Source organism: Strix uralensis, chromosome 3 (genome assembly GCF_047716275.1).
Source record: "Strix uralensis isolate ZFMK-TIS-50842 chromosome 3, bStrUra1, whole genome shotgun sequence".
NCBI lineage: Eukaryota > Metazoa > Chordata > Aves > Strigiformes > Strigidae > Strix > Strix uralensis.
Genome location: NC_133974.1, coordinates 104,211,086 through 104,225,983, shown reverse-complemented (window position 1 = coordinate 104,225,983; position 14,898 = coordinate 104,211,086).

The window sequence follows — 14,898 nt, the reverse complement described above, 5'->3', positions numbered from 1 at the left end:
TCTACCAAAATAAACAGATCTTTGCATGTTAAACAACTGTTCAGAGTAATTAAGGTAGGTGGAACTGGGCCTATCATGATTTACCTTCCGTGAATCCTTATTTTCTTTTCCTAAAAGACCCCCCAGGTGAATGCCTGTGTATATGGAAAAATTTAAAGAGTTTTGATAATATGCACTGCTCAAGTAATCCTTAACTCAGCTCACTTGCCATCATACTTCTCAATTTACCAGCAATACATCTGGAGTTCTTCACACTGTCTCATAATTGTTATTAACCAAAAGTCAATCTCTGCACACACTGCAGGGATTATGCAACTAATTTTTACACACAGCCCACCTAGGTTCAGTGGTTTTTTTTGTGTGAATAAAGATTACAGAGCCGGGCCTAGAAAAATATGATGGCATCACCCAAGTATCCCAAATCCCTCTACATTGTCTCCTTTGAATCATTCACATGCAGAGTAAATAAAATTGGTCCCAACACAGATGATAATGATACCCTACAGTTAACCTCTCTCTGTTCTCAGAGGAAGGTCTTTATTACGACCCTTCGTTTTCTGTCACTTAACCCATTTCTAATCCTTAACAAAGACTTCATCCCTAGCCCTGTGATTATTTATTTCCCTTAATAGTCTTTTATGAGGGACCATCTCAAAAGCATTCTCAAAATTCAAATAAATTAATATCTTGCAGACCACCTTTATCTACTCGTTTATTAACTTGTTCCAAAAACAAAATATTGTGCTTTTCAACATTATTAAATGGCTTGGAGAAGACACAAGAAAAAAAAAATCAGATGTATTTTGACAACTGCTATAGTGGTTTAGCAGAGCTGTGCTTGGATTAACACTCTTCTCCTGTCTGTACTTAAGAACTCTATTTCATTTCCTGGCATCTCTCTCTTCAGGTCAACCACTAGTTCAAGGTAGAAGTGATAAGTCTGCAGCATCTCAAGTGTGTTGGTGCTAGCTCTTGGGGAGTCGAGAGGAAGGAAATAACAGTCCATAAAGTTGCGATTGCTTGGAAAAGAAGAGATGTTTGTTGAAAGTATGAGCAAGGCCAGCTGCAAAAAGTTCAGGAGTGAGCAGAAGTAGTCCTGCATTGGATGCTCATTCACTTTAGCTATTAGTTGACAGCATTTCATATTAGAGATTGAGTAGAGGAAGGCTATTTTTCTCAGGCCTGTTAGGGGCTATCTCACATCATCTACTTTTTAGTTAGTGGAGGGTTCACTTTAAAGACAGAAAGAACAGTATGATCCAGGATGGTGTGGCGGAGAAGATTTTGGCAAAAGTAGTGGCACTGAAGAAGTAAAATAAATGTGCCATGCTCTATTCCTCCCCCAATTTTAAAATATCAGCATTTTGCAAGCAATGGGCCATATGCTCCCAGGGCTTGCAAGCCAAAAAGTATAGCAACTTACTACAAAACCTCTCTCCAAATTCTACACACAAGCCAAAACCTCCTACTTGGTATGCTGCCGTCATGCCAACTTGCAGAACAGAGATTGGGCCTGAGCAAGGAGATCTGCAAAAGAATGGCAGGTTACGCACATGCACACATAAAGGGAGATACAGGCTGTGGCTGGAGTCAAGACATTTGTCCTGAAAACCCAGTTTGAGGAGAGTAAGCAACATAAATTGCCACTGATAGCAAGCACAAGTTTCCAGGCCAGAATGCCCCTTCCCCACAGAGGGAAGGGAGAAAAGTCTTCTTGGGTTGTTCCTGCAGGGCTTTCTATTCAGAGAAGTGGGAGTCTGGACCTGCAACACTGGCCCCATCCAGTCCACACTCTGGGAGAAGTATGGCTCTTCCACATGGACACCACAGCAGGGTGGCTGCAGTGGCTCTAGTCCTGTCCTGTTGGATGGGAACCACCCTGCACACTTATGGTGTTCAGAAATAATTAACTAATTCTGAAACCAGGTTTCTGAAGAATACCAATGCTGCCCAGAGATATATAGGTGCTCTTCACCTGTACCTTACAGGATTGTCTGTCTGTCTGAAGCAGTGAAGGAGAGGTCTTTGTTCAAGAATTTTCTGAGTGATAAAGCAAAGCAAGAGTTAGTCCTATTAGCATCAATTTGTTTTCCACAGCAATGTACATTTTACTGTGGCAAGACTAATAATCAGGTCATGTGCAAGTACTGGGGAATACCACCCACAGATGATGGACTTGTGGGTGTTGTCTGAGACCTCACAGGGCTGTCCATTTCCATGTTCCCTGACCTCTTGGTGCAAGGCTCTCCTGTATTTTCCATATTCTTCTATTTCTCCATGACAGAGCATCTGGAGAGTACTTTAGATTTCTCCAGAGATAATAACTGCAATATTTTAGCCATTGGCTAGCTCAGAGCTCTTCCCTTCTCTGGCTGGTACACTACATGCTCTCTGGCAGAGGTCTAAAGCAGTACAGATGCTCAACCTCTCTGAACATTTTTGTGGGCTCAATATGATTAAAAAGAGGTAAAGAATGCCTATTTGAGGACCTGTACTCGCCACTATAGGCAGAGTGAATTGGGGTAATAAAATCACATGATAGGATGTATGGAGTAGAGCATATGCTCTATCACCACCAGGAGCAAGCCAACTGCTGCTGGGAGGATGGGGCTGCGAATGGCCTCCGGACCAAACACTTACTCGATTTGCACGCCTGCACGGCTGCTGGTGGATACAGCTGCTCCTTCCCCCGGTTGCCTCACACAGCCATGGGGATGCTCATGCCCAGGCACAGAGGGGAAGAGCAGCTCCTTGGGGACCTGAGAGCAGGTAAGAGAAAAGGACCTGGTCTGGGAAAAACATGTTGTCTGGCCCCACAGCTGCACCAAAACACTGTAGGTAAAGCTGAGATACAGCAGACTGGTGCTTGAATGAGAAGTTTCTGAGAAGTAGCTTATGCCAGGTACTTCAGGGTGCAGTTTTCTGCTTTCTGTAGGTGGAATTTTCTACCTCTGGTATTGTCAATTTGAGGTTGGTGGAAGAATTCCCAAAGGCAGTTGTTGGGAGAAGTGATAAAGTCCATTTCCTTTAGTAGGAGTTACGTTTAAGCTTCTACTGAATACTGTATTGCACCCTGAATGTGTCATTTTCAACAGGGCAGTCACTTCTTCCCCTCCAAGGGAGCAACCACTGCTGAGCTGTCCTGGGAAGACAGCAAATGTCAGTTACTGTGATTTTATGGGGTTGAGATATAATTATGCTCTTGTTATCAAATCTTAGAGTGAAAGACAAGATGTACTATTTTAAGCATGCAATTTTGGCAATAATAATAATAATTTTCTCCAGAATGCCTTTTTTTTTAATGTTGATATGAAAAAAACTTTTAAGAGCAATGAGAATATGTATGGAATTTTCTCATCCTAAAATTTATGTTCATCTATTTTCTGCAACAAGTAATCAAAAGTCTTGTCCAAGAGTACATGAAACAGGATTGCTCTTTTTTATTTCTTGGGAGATGGCCATCATTACATTGGGCCAGAGGTATGAGTCAGGGCTGCTGTTTCCTATCCTGAAGTGAGGAATCTCTCTCAGGAAGTCCTGTGTTGTGCTGGAGATCAGAGCAGGTGATAATGGTCTCATCTGGCTTTGAAATTTATGAGAGGGAGATAGGACATGTAATGGAGTCATTATTTTGTTTTAGTCCGGTCTTCACATTGCAGCATTTGGAGATGTAAAAGCCGTGTGGTAACCAGATGGAAGGAGCAGGGAACAGGGAATAGGGAAGAGCAGTAGAATGGCTTCCCCATTACTAGTAAGAAGATCCTATTCAGGATTCAGGTTCTCAGCAAAAAATGCTGAGAAAATATGTAAGTGATTTTATTCATATAGATGACTTTAGAAAGAAGTATAGGTTATGAGAATGTAGGCCCTAGACTGAAGGGTCAGAGAATATGGGCTAAAAATATGAGAAAACATGAGTGACTGCATGCCCTAAAACTTGAATCAACTCTATTTGAGGTATAAACATCAGCAGAGGGCTCTGAATTCTCAAATGAAAATGGAAAACCACTCAAGGAACATGAACTTAAAAATAAGATAATTAGGGTTGAGAAGAAGGAAATAGATGCCATTTATGTGAGATTTAGAAATGCTCCAAATTGTAAGAGTTAAAAAAAATTCCTCCTCCAATTTTCCTGTAATCTTCCACATGTTTCATTCAGAACTCCAGGACTCAAAATTGCCAGTTCATTCAGGTTCAATTTTTTTACTTATTAGCCAAGGTTTTCTTTTCCTGTTCTCTTTAATTCCATACCTAAAGATCTGTTTGGTAACCCTTGGTTTCTAGTGGTTTCTATTTGGAGCTGGGGAAAATAATTTCTTCCATCACTTCTTAAACTTCTAATCTACCTTCTTTTGTGGCCATAAGAGGAAAACATATTTTTAATTTATTAGAAAACTGTATTTGCTTCAAAATAATATGTTTATTTAATTGTGGTCCTAAAATTAATTTTAAGACAACATTAAATAGTTGAAACATTTCAAGGTAATCTGTACTAAACTTTGTTTTATTTTATGAGGAAATACTGAACACTCTTGAATTGCTTAATCTAGTAAAACTAAAATGGAAAGGGGATATGACGAGTTTTCATAAAGACATTTAGGAGGTAAACTTCAAAGACAAAAAGAATTAGTTAAAGAATAATACTGGCATGAGATCAAGTGGATTCAAGCTGATTATTAATACATTCAGACTGGAAATTTAAAGAGAGATTTCCATCCATCCATCCAAGAAGTGATATTCTAGTAATGGGAACAGAGAAATTCTCTGTTCTAGGCTGCAGTTGGGTACACTAATGAAAACGATTGTATCACAGAATTCTTAGGGACAGAAAATGAGGCTTGTGATGTGGATCAGTTGGTATCTGATGTTTAGGTGTCAGCAACTGAGTTTGAAAAGAGACTTGGTTGTTTATTTGCACCATTGCTTTATTCTATTAATCACATGCTTCAGGACTTTTGTTTGCAGTCTGCGGAGGTCAGTAAGGGTCATTTTAACTTTTCGTTTATGCATTGTTAGACTTCTAGGTTGATCTATTTTTCACCTTTGAACCATGGAAGAGCAGGAGGTAGGCTGGGGCCCCAAATCTCACTCATAAACTCAAGTTTAAAGTGATCACCATATCTGGGGTAAGGAAGGAATTACCCTGTTGATCAGAATGTCAGGAACTACTGCAGAAGACAGGATTGTCTTCATCTGTCTTAATTTCTTAGGATTTGCAGGAGATTTCACCTAACGGTTTCCTTCTATTACAAGGATTTGGGCTATTGACAATACATTGGGTCTTGCCTTTTTGCTTCCTGGGGCTCATTAAGTTTGCAGCTGCTTTATGATGAAGTGTAAAGTTTGTTACAGACTGCTGGGGAGCATCCTGGGGCCAGTGGTATGTGGGGACATGTCAGGCAGGATGTCTGTGGACTCTCCAGTCTAATCATCTGTGAAACTCTGTGCTTGCTGGCCTAGCTGACCCTTTCTGGCCTTATTTTCTACATCCCTTATTCTTTTTTTTTCAAATAAAAAGTGTTTCCAGTTTTAACTCAATCTGAAATGATTTGTCTTTCATGATGTGTCAAACTAGTCAATGACTAAAACATCATTGAAAAACCAACTTAGTCACACAGGACCTTATCCCTCATGCCCTTGTTTCCTCCATGGCCTCAAGTTAGATGTAGGAGCCTGTGGGCACACAGGAATCTCTCTGGAGTCAGAAGCCAGAAAACAGGCTGGAAAACAGGCTGAAGTCCTACCTCTGTTCTGCCTCACATTACCCTGGGCAGCTCAGTAGACCAGGTATCTTTTGTCTGCTATAGATCAGAAACAAACTGGACCAGGGAGGAAGGGAAGCAGCTGTATTTCAGGGGAACACTTCTGAGGGTGATGTAGGGTAAGGCATTGCTGGCTTGGGGCTGAGGTGGAAATCATTCTCCGTCCTAAAGCAATGCTCAGGGGAGACCTCTGCCCACCTAAGGAACGGGGACAGTGCTTTGGGAAGGGGACAAAGTGGGGATTTAGGAAATGGGCAGGCAGGAGGGGGCCCAGCTTTTCTTCTTCTGACACGTCTCTCACTTGTGGAGCCACTTGCTGCACCAGGTGGCTCTGACACAAGAAAGCATGACAGAGCTGCTGGAAAAGTCTTGCTGATGAATTATTTTGAAGCTACCATTGTGCAGCAGCTTAGCAATTAATCAAGGAGAAAGATGAATCGAAACTACAATGGTCTGTGAGATCCCACTACTCTGCTTTGTAACTTGCACATGCTAAAGACATAAACCAGTTATGATGGCTTCTTCCTTCCTTTCCAGCCTAAAGATAGTAAAAAAATTCCCCCCTTGCCTGAAACAGACAAGTAAGCTGCAGTGATTCCTGTGGTGCACTGTTTTAATACGTGCTGTTTAATTATACTTTTATGACTGGGAACAGGTAACAGTGTTCATGCTAAAAATATTTAGACATATGGATTCCCCTTGTTTTCATCTACCAGACTCATAAAGTAGTGAAGCTACATGATAATGCCATATGTATAATAAAAGCACATTTTTCGAAGACTACATAAATGCACACTACTAAAATACAGATATTTTGCTAAGGAAATTAAAAATGAAAGATAGGTTTAAAACATTGTTAAAGACTATAATGGGAATGGCAAGTGGCATAATGGGAATAATGCCATGGGATTATCCTTGGGCAATAGGGAATAACCAGAATGAGATAGTATTAAGGACAATAAGTCCAATCCTGCAGAGCACGAGCAATCCTGAGAAGTGCTGAGCCTGCTCAGCTCATGGTGAAGTCAGTGGGAGCTGAGGGCATTGAACACCTCTGCAGGATGAAGCCCGAGTCAGAGACTTCCAACTTAAGGCTGTCATTTTTAGCCTGGATTTTTATGAGATGCCAATTTGATTTTTATGAGATGCCAATTTGGATGTCTTAGCGGGACCCTGGCACATTGCGAACCACTCAGAACAGCAGCCAAATTTTTCCAAGTGGGCCTGATCCACCTGCCACTTATATTGAAGGACAGATCCCCATTGCCCTCTGTGGGGTTTGTTTCTGGCCCTGTTATCAGGAGGTGCCCTAAGTGTATTGAAAATTGGCTGAGGGAGGTATGGAAGCAGCGCATCTCAAAAATCCTGTGCTGCTGGCACTCTGGTTAGGTGGAGCCAGCTTAACTCCATTTTCAATTGCGAGATGGCCAAGTTGTGCAAGTGCTTCTGCCCATTTCATTCCTTAGCACAATAAACCCCTATTTTACATGCCTCAGATAGCCAAGGTTACAGAGCTGTAAGGACAGTGAGAGTCACGTATCTTGATTTCAAGCAGTTTCCTTGGATGGAAAAATAACATTTTTGATTCCCTGAGTGGAAAAAAACTGGAAAAGCTATCTCCCCCTTTCCCAGAGTTCAAGCAGGATTGTTTTAATAACCTTATTAGCAAGGTTTATGTGAAATACTAGTGACTATGGCCTCGATCTGGCAGTTTTAACATGACCATGGAGTGAAGGGCTGTGTGAAGTGTTTGCAGGACTAGGCGCTATGACCCTAGTCTTGCTGAAATCAGCAGGAGAGTTACCAAGCGGTGTTGAGTTTGGGGTTCCAGGATCAACCCCACTGCCAAACCCAGTGTGATCTTCCACAGGGCATGGCTGAAACAAGCCTAAAGTTTTTGCCTGGTGGAAGTGAATTCAGGTGTCTGATGTGCTCCTCCCCTCTGGCAGTGCCGTGAAAGCTGCTTTCAGAGTAGGGGGCTTCATTCTGGCCTCTGCAGACAGTCTCAGGTTGCCTCCTGGGGCTATTTGTTTCCTTCCTCACCACGCAGGGATGCAATGAGTCCGTTGAACCAGCAGGGCTCTTACCTTCTTAATTTTCTTAGGTGGGAAGTTGAGAAATTCAGCCCCTTTGGTGGCCTGGCCCAAAAAACCTCATTGTATTTATCTGTGTTTCCATGACTGCTTGGAGCTCTATTTTAGCTGCTACAGCAAAATCATGTGTGCAGGGTGAGGGGAGTCAGAAGAACCCTACTCATGGTGCAGTCATTTGATTTAGTTCAGATTGGGCCAAAAATCTCCAAGTGCATGGGAGCAGCTCCTGCAACACATCATCTATGCCTACACTGGGTGAGAAAATAGTCATCTCCTCCTGCTGCCACCCTTCTCTGGCCCCAGAGCAGGCAAGGAGGTCAAACCCATGGGTGTTCCTTGGGAAAGCTGGAGGTGGAGATGTCCTCACAGTGGGTGGCCATGTGACTTGAGGAGGCCCCAGCCGCCTGGCCAGCTTGACTTGCAGCACAGCTTAGCTTGTCTGTGCTACATCTCCAACCCAAATCATGTCATACCTGCCTGGACATTGGCCTCGGAGCTCTCCATCACTGTGGGATTGAGGCCAACCTCAGGAGAGGACTTTCAGGAGAAAGTCACCCATGATGAGGTGTTTGTTTCACTGAGGCTGGGCTAGACCTCAGGATGCGCTTCCCTGGCTGTGAGGTGGGGAGAGCAGCAGCTCTTCCAGGAGGAGCTTCTTCTATATTCAGGTGCACCTTCAATATGGACAGTTCCCACAGCTGCTCCTAAAATGCTTCTGCCTTGTCCCTTTAGAAAGCACCTGAAGGTACCTCTCAATTCTTCAGTGCCCTTTCAGCACTCTGAAACCACTCATAAATACCCTTGTTAAAACATGCACTTCAGCATAATCACAATGAGCCTAACTGCTAAGTCCAGCCTTACAGGGAGGATGGCACTTACCTCCTTAAATGTATAATATAGAACATCCACATTCATATTTTTAGTAGCATATAGCAGTGGTCCAGCCTTTAGTGTACTGTATGTACTTTTAATAATCTCCATAAAAGCCTGATTTTCAATCCCTAGGCTCAAGCTGACAGTGTAAATAAAATCACCCAAATCCACAGGGTAAGAGAAATGAAAATGACAAGGATTAAAATTTTGTCAAACCTCTTTCTTTTTAAAATTCTGCTTCCCTTCCAATTGGATCACGACCCTCTGTGTGCACAGCTTAAGACCAGACGGTATGCTTTCACTTTTATTCCGCTCTGCAGCAGGCTTACAGTATTTAGTGAAAGTCTGTAAAGAATGTGTGCTGTGTAGAGAGTTAATACCATAATCCCCTATCGTTAGGGTCAAATGCTGAATAGAGCAGAAGAATTAGAAAATATGTTACATACAATGGCAGAAAAAATGCATCAGCATGCTGTTCTGTTAACACACGCATTCATTACCAACAAGTAAATGACAATGAGGTAATAGAGTATATTAAGAGATGTGTACTTCAAGTCTAGTGCGCGTGTTGTTATGAGAACCTAAGACTGAGTGAGAATCTAACTCTGTGGATGCACACACATTGCAGGGTTCTTCATTGCATATAATTGCATCTTTCTAGGAAGTACTTTGATGCAAAAATCAGCTTTTAAAATTATTTGGCGGAGATGAACTTTGAATACTCCTTTTTTAATTTCCTGCGGAGTGCGATAACTATACTTCGCTATCCAAGCATGACAATACATCTGTCCCTAGAGGATTCCCGAGCATGAATAGTGGTAATTTTAGCTAAGGAAGTATTCAGAAAACAATGCTAGTGCTTGCCTTTTCAAGAGATCCTTAGGGGGCTAGCTACTTACATCATATAGAATTGGCATGGGTGTTTCATTCCCTTGGGTTTTCAGGAAAAAGCAAGCCCGTATGTGCTGGAGGAGTGACAATTTGCTAGAAAGAGGAGAGAGAAAATGCATCTTGTATGTAGTGTTGCCTGACACCAACTGCAGAATATAAGAATCACACGATCCAAAATTCTTATCATTATGAGTTAACATTTGTGCCTTCCTGTGAGGAAAACATTGAGCTTCACAGGAAGGGGGGTGACCCTATGGAATAGGAAGAGATATAGAAGTTATTTGGCTGCCTGTACCGACACTAAGTAGTGTCTGATTCCCTAATTATTCCTGCTGATTTAGCCTGGTTATTAAGGGAGAGAGACAGTGCTGAGCTGGAGACAGGATGAAGGTACTTAAAAAACATCTTGCAATAGCTGGTTAATGACAAACTGTGGAAAGCACGGCAGCAACATGTAACCTCAAGACCTTGTCCAGTGCAAGCATGTTATCTTATCTCATGACTGATCAGTTGTAAATAGTTCCAGGCGGCACTTTACCAAACTGGCCATGTATGGTCTTATGTAGACACATGTGCTGGCTGTGCACTGTTCACCTGCACAAAGTTTACAATTTTCCTACAGTAGGAGTTGGGAGTGGTCAGGAAATTACTTTTCTCTGAAGAAAAAAAAAAAACCAAACCTTTAATTTCTCAAAAGTTTTGTTCATTTTTTAAATAAATTCAGAATATTCTTGGTTAAAAATCCACATTTCCCACAAAAGCTCTGTTTTTGTTAAAACAAAAGTCTTCCTCAAAAGTTGCTTGACTGGTAATTGAAGTTAAAGAGATTTCAATTTTTAAATCTTTTAGGTTCCTGAAGGGAGAAAAAAATTAGTTATGGGCCTGTTGTTTCTCATAACTTGTGCTTCAAAATAAATTTCTTTTCATTTTGAAAGTTTTCTAAAATTCTCTTTGATAATTTTTGAGTTTTGTGAATGAGGCTTTAAGCAGCTGAGCACCTCTGTCAGACAATAAGTGGCAGGCAACATTAGCAGGGTCAAGACCAAAGGTGTTAATGTCCTGCACCTGAGTTGTCCTGTGCTGTAGTGGTTTCATCATAAGAGGTGAATTGCTGAAGTCTTCCTTTCCTTTAAATCCTCATGAAAATTTATTTTACCTACTTTGCAACATTCTGACAGTTCTTCCTTCAAAGCCACATTACTGCAAAAACAAATTTAGAAAAAATAATTAAAAAATAGTCTCACTGCTGAAATATAAAAATTCTCCCCCATCTAGGTGCATGGTTTTCATATGCATCCATTAGTGTCAAAGACATTTTTTATCTGGGCAAAATTCAGCTTTGTGGTTTAGTCTTCATAATCTCAGGCATACTTTTCTTTCTACCCTTAGGCAGTAAATGTAGAGTGATATAGGTAAATTCTGGGTATTCAGTTTATTTAACAACACTTCCTACAGTATGGCGGACAGCTAAAGCCAGGCAGTGCCAGACTGCTGCCCAAGTAAATCCTGGTGAGGAGATTCATAAAGGCTGAGCTACATCTATCTGGCTGCAACTCACGGTAGTAGGAGTGCTGCATATTTTCTAAGGGAAGAACATCTCACCTGGAAACTGCAGACTTCATGAGTGGATATTATTTAAATCAACAGATTATACATATTGGTCTTGACTCAGTTTAATATCTAACTGAGTTAGTAGGCTGAAATAATTAGAAATTGTGACTAGAAAGGGAAATGGAGTGTGACAGATTAAATCAAAGAAACAGAAACTGTTGTTTCTTTGGTGACAGGAGAATACGCAGCAGTAGAAGATAAAGTGTTTGATGTGGAACTCCTTTTCTAAGACGAAATAAAAAATACGCAAGGTAATTCAGGTGAGTGAAGGATTATTCAGGCGAGTCTTTGTCATTCAACAGGTGGTTCAACTCAAGAAATAAGCCAACAGACCCAGAGCAAGAATCTGATAATAATCACTGCCATGGCTGATTTTAGAGCTAAAAAACCCCAAATGAAGACCTTCGCGAAGTGGCTGATGGCACTGCCAGCCTGGGGCATGAGGAGAGAAGGGCAGGCAGGGCCAACACAGCAGCAAGCAGGAGCCATGGCCCCATCCCTAGTCCCCAGTCTTTGCTTTCCGTACAGCTCTCTTGGTCAGGGTCAGACAACTAAACGCTGTACTGGTGCGTTGCTCGCATTTTGCGCAAGGACAATTAACACCCATTCACCAGAAATGCCTGGATTGAAGTTGATTGTCTTAGAGATGGTTATTTTCTAAGATCTAATTTTGGGTTCAGCTGAGTGGAATCGAGCCGGAGGTCTGACTGCCGAGTGCTCAAGTCTGCACACAGCAGATGCAGACATTTTTCAGACAAATTAGGAAAGAGACCTCTGTGACGCACACAAACTGCTCTGTAATGATTATGGATATTGTTTGAACGTTTCAGTGCTCGTGATATGACTATACAGGGTTAAATCAACAGTACTGTTGGGAAAACAAGCAGAAAAGGAAAAAAGAATCATATAATTTCCTTAAATGAGCAACTTGTGTACACTCTACTCACCATCAGTTTGCATGTTCTTATGTGGCTCCACACAACTCCTTCCTGTGGTTCAAAGGGCATTCACTGAAGTGAATCACCCAGGAGATGTTCTCCTCTTGCAGAGACATCCAGTTTCCTTTGCACTCTGTGACACACAAGTACCCAGGAACAAAATATTTCCCCACAGCTTCCTCACATAATCAGTGCATGCCCTGCATCCCTCTTTGGGATGAAAATTATTTGAGAAGAAGGGAAATGAAACCTTTCTGCCAATACCCACACCCTGTCCAGGTCAATGGCAGCTGCCTGTCTTTGGGTGCTTTTGGAAAGGATCTAAGGTTGTCTGGTACAGTTTGAAAGAAGTGATGCCTACCTTATTTCTTAATATTGGTCTCTAAGCATAGAAAACCAAAAGTGGGTGGTTCTGGGTTAACCTTGAAGGAATTTGCTCTTCTGAAAAAGTGAGGTGACAGTATGTTTTGCAGAAGTTTTTATGAAGTGACTTCTCACAGTATTTACATAGCCTGTACCAGCACAACATCTGACTATCTTCCAAATACCTAAATATGCCAGTGTCTTTCATTTTTCTTTCTTTTTTTTTAGCTTGTAGGGAAAGTAGCTTGATTAGCATGTTTTTGTTTGCTTGTGTTTGTGCTTAGATGTGGTTGTACCTGGCAACTGTGTGTGAAGAAATTAATGAGGCAAAGTTAAGTCAGAGAGATGAGGTTTGCAATTAACACTGAATGTGGTGAGATCTATAGTTATTCTTATCTCTTGTGAAAATGAATTAACTTGCCATAGGAGAGTTGTGTCTCCTGCCTTCATGGGTTTTTCTACATTAGTTGGCATTTCTTGGTTTTGATAGCACATACCAGCTGCAGGATGTAATGTGATGCAAAATCCATCCATGAACAGAGAGTCAGGAAGACTGGATGATCGGCTACACATGCCACTGCTCCTTTTTCAAAAAAATGCTGCAGATGCACCATTAGCAGAGAGGAAAAGCTTCATTTATTTGAACAGAAGGATTCTGACTGATCTAGAAAATGCCCAGCAAAAGGTAAAACAAGCATGCCATACTCCATCCTCCTTTGCTCATTCACAAGTAACGACCGTTCACAAATCAAGCCCTAAAATTATATTTCAGAGAAAATAAAAACTTATGCCTACCTTTGAAAAGTAACTTAAAGCTTGTTTTCATCACATGTGCAGTCACAGGCAGAACTCATCATTGTCACCACATAGCTCTTGTGAACATAGTACACACATGTTTTCATTTCCATGGTTTTCATTGTAGCGTCCCTGATGAATGCTAGTTTATTGACTTGGAAGCCACGGTCTGAGTGCTTTGTTAAACCTGTCTTCTAAGCTTTTTCTCTGTCTTCTTTTTTTGATTTGGTGTTCGAAAATGCTGTGTAAAGCTATCCTTCATGCTCAAAGGAAACCACCATAGTGCAAGACAAAGTATTTTTTAGAAAGTGCTGAATTCACAAAAAAATTGTTCCCAGAACTGAAGGAACTCACAGCAGCTCTTGATGATATTCAGTGAATAGTCAATTAAAACATGTATTTGCTGGAATTTAAGAAAAGTCAAGAACACTTTCAACTTTCCAATAAATTTCTGGCCTCTCTTTTCAAAGCAAAAGTGTTATTAAAGAATGTAAAACAAAACACCAATATCAGAAAGCAGAAGTCTGATGCAGAGAAACACTTTATGCCAAAATAAGTATTTTAAAACAGTTTTTTTTCTTACCCGTTTGTGTATCAGACCAAGAAAGTGCATTAAAAATGCGTCTTTTTAACAATGCTACAGAATGTCTGCAGTTTTGGGACCACAGAATTGCCAGGCTATCATTAATGGAGTACTGGTACTCGTGCCAATCTCAAGGTAATTTTCAGAATGAGTTGTTTCACAGTTTTTGGCTGATTCAAGTTTCTCCACAGTGCCCTTAGGTTCATACAGATCCCTGATTTTTGTCTGTAGAAATAGAAATACAGGTCACAGACACTCACAGACAATAGAAGAAAGGAACACATAAATAACTGGAGCCCTGATCCTGCATAGCATTTAACTGTCTTGATGCTCTAGGTACTTCTTTCGCAATGAAGATTATGGGGTATAAATGCAGTTCTATAATTTAACCCATCTGTATGGAAATGAATTCTGACTCTGCATTTTGGGGCAGAAGTCCCATTGGGACACCTGAGAGTAAAGTTTGCTGCAAAGATGTTTGCACATTTTGTGTACAAAGTTTTGCTTCTTGCGTTAGATCCAGTGTGGGTCAAAGTTGCTTTACATCACCTTGACTGGTTCCAAAGGAAACCTTCAAATAAACCAGGATCATTGCAACATTATCTGTTGAAATACATTCAGGTAAGTCAGCATGGCTTAACTTGGGCAAATGAAATCAAGTAAACTTACATCCATCTTGCACAATTCAGCTTGGGTTTTCTTCCTACCTGCTGCACAGGATGCTCACAAAGCACCAGAATATTCTTCAGGTAATACATGCAGCATAGATAGGGACTGTCATTATATCTTAACAGTTTAGGAGATGAAGGGGAGAAATGTTAATGCTTTGCATTTATTTACTTTTACAGCATGCCATAAAGATTAAAAATACATTGTACACAAGTGCAGTATTTAATGTAGCACTTTAATTACATTCAAGTGTGTTACTAAATAGTCTTGAGAAAACCTTAATGACCAGCTGTTCTACCCTCTTCCCATATGTCAGAAA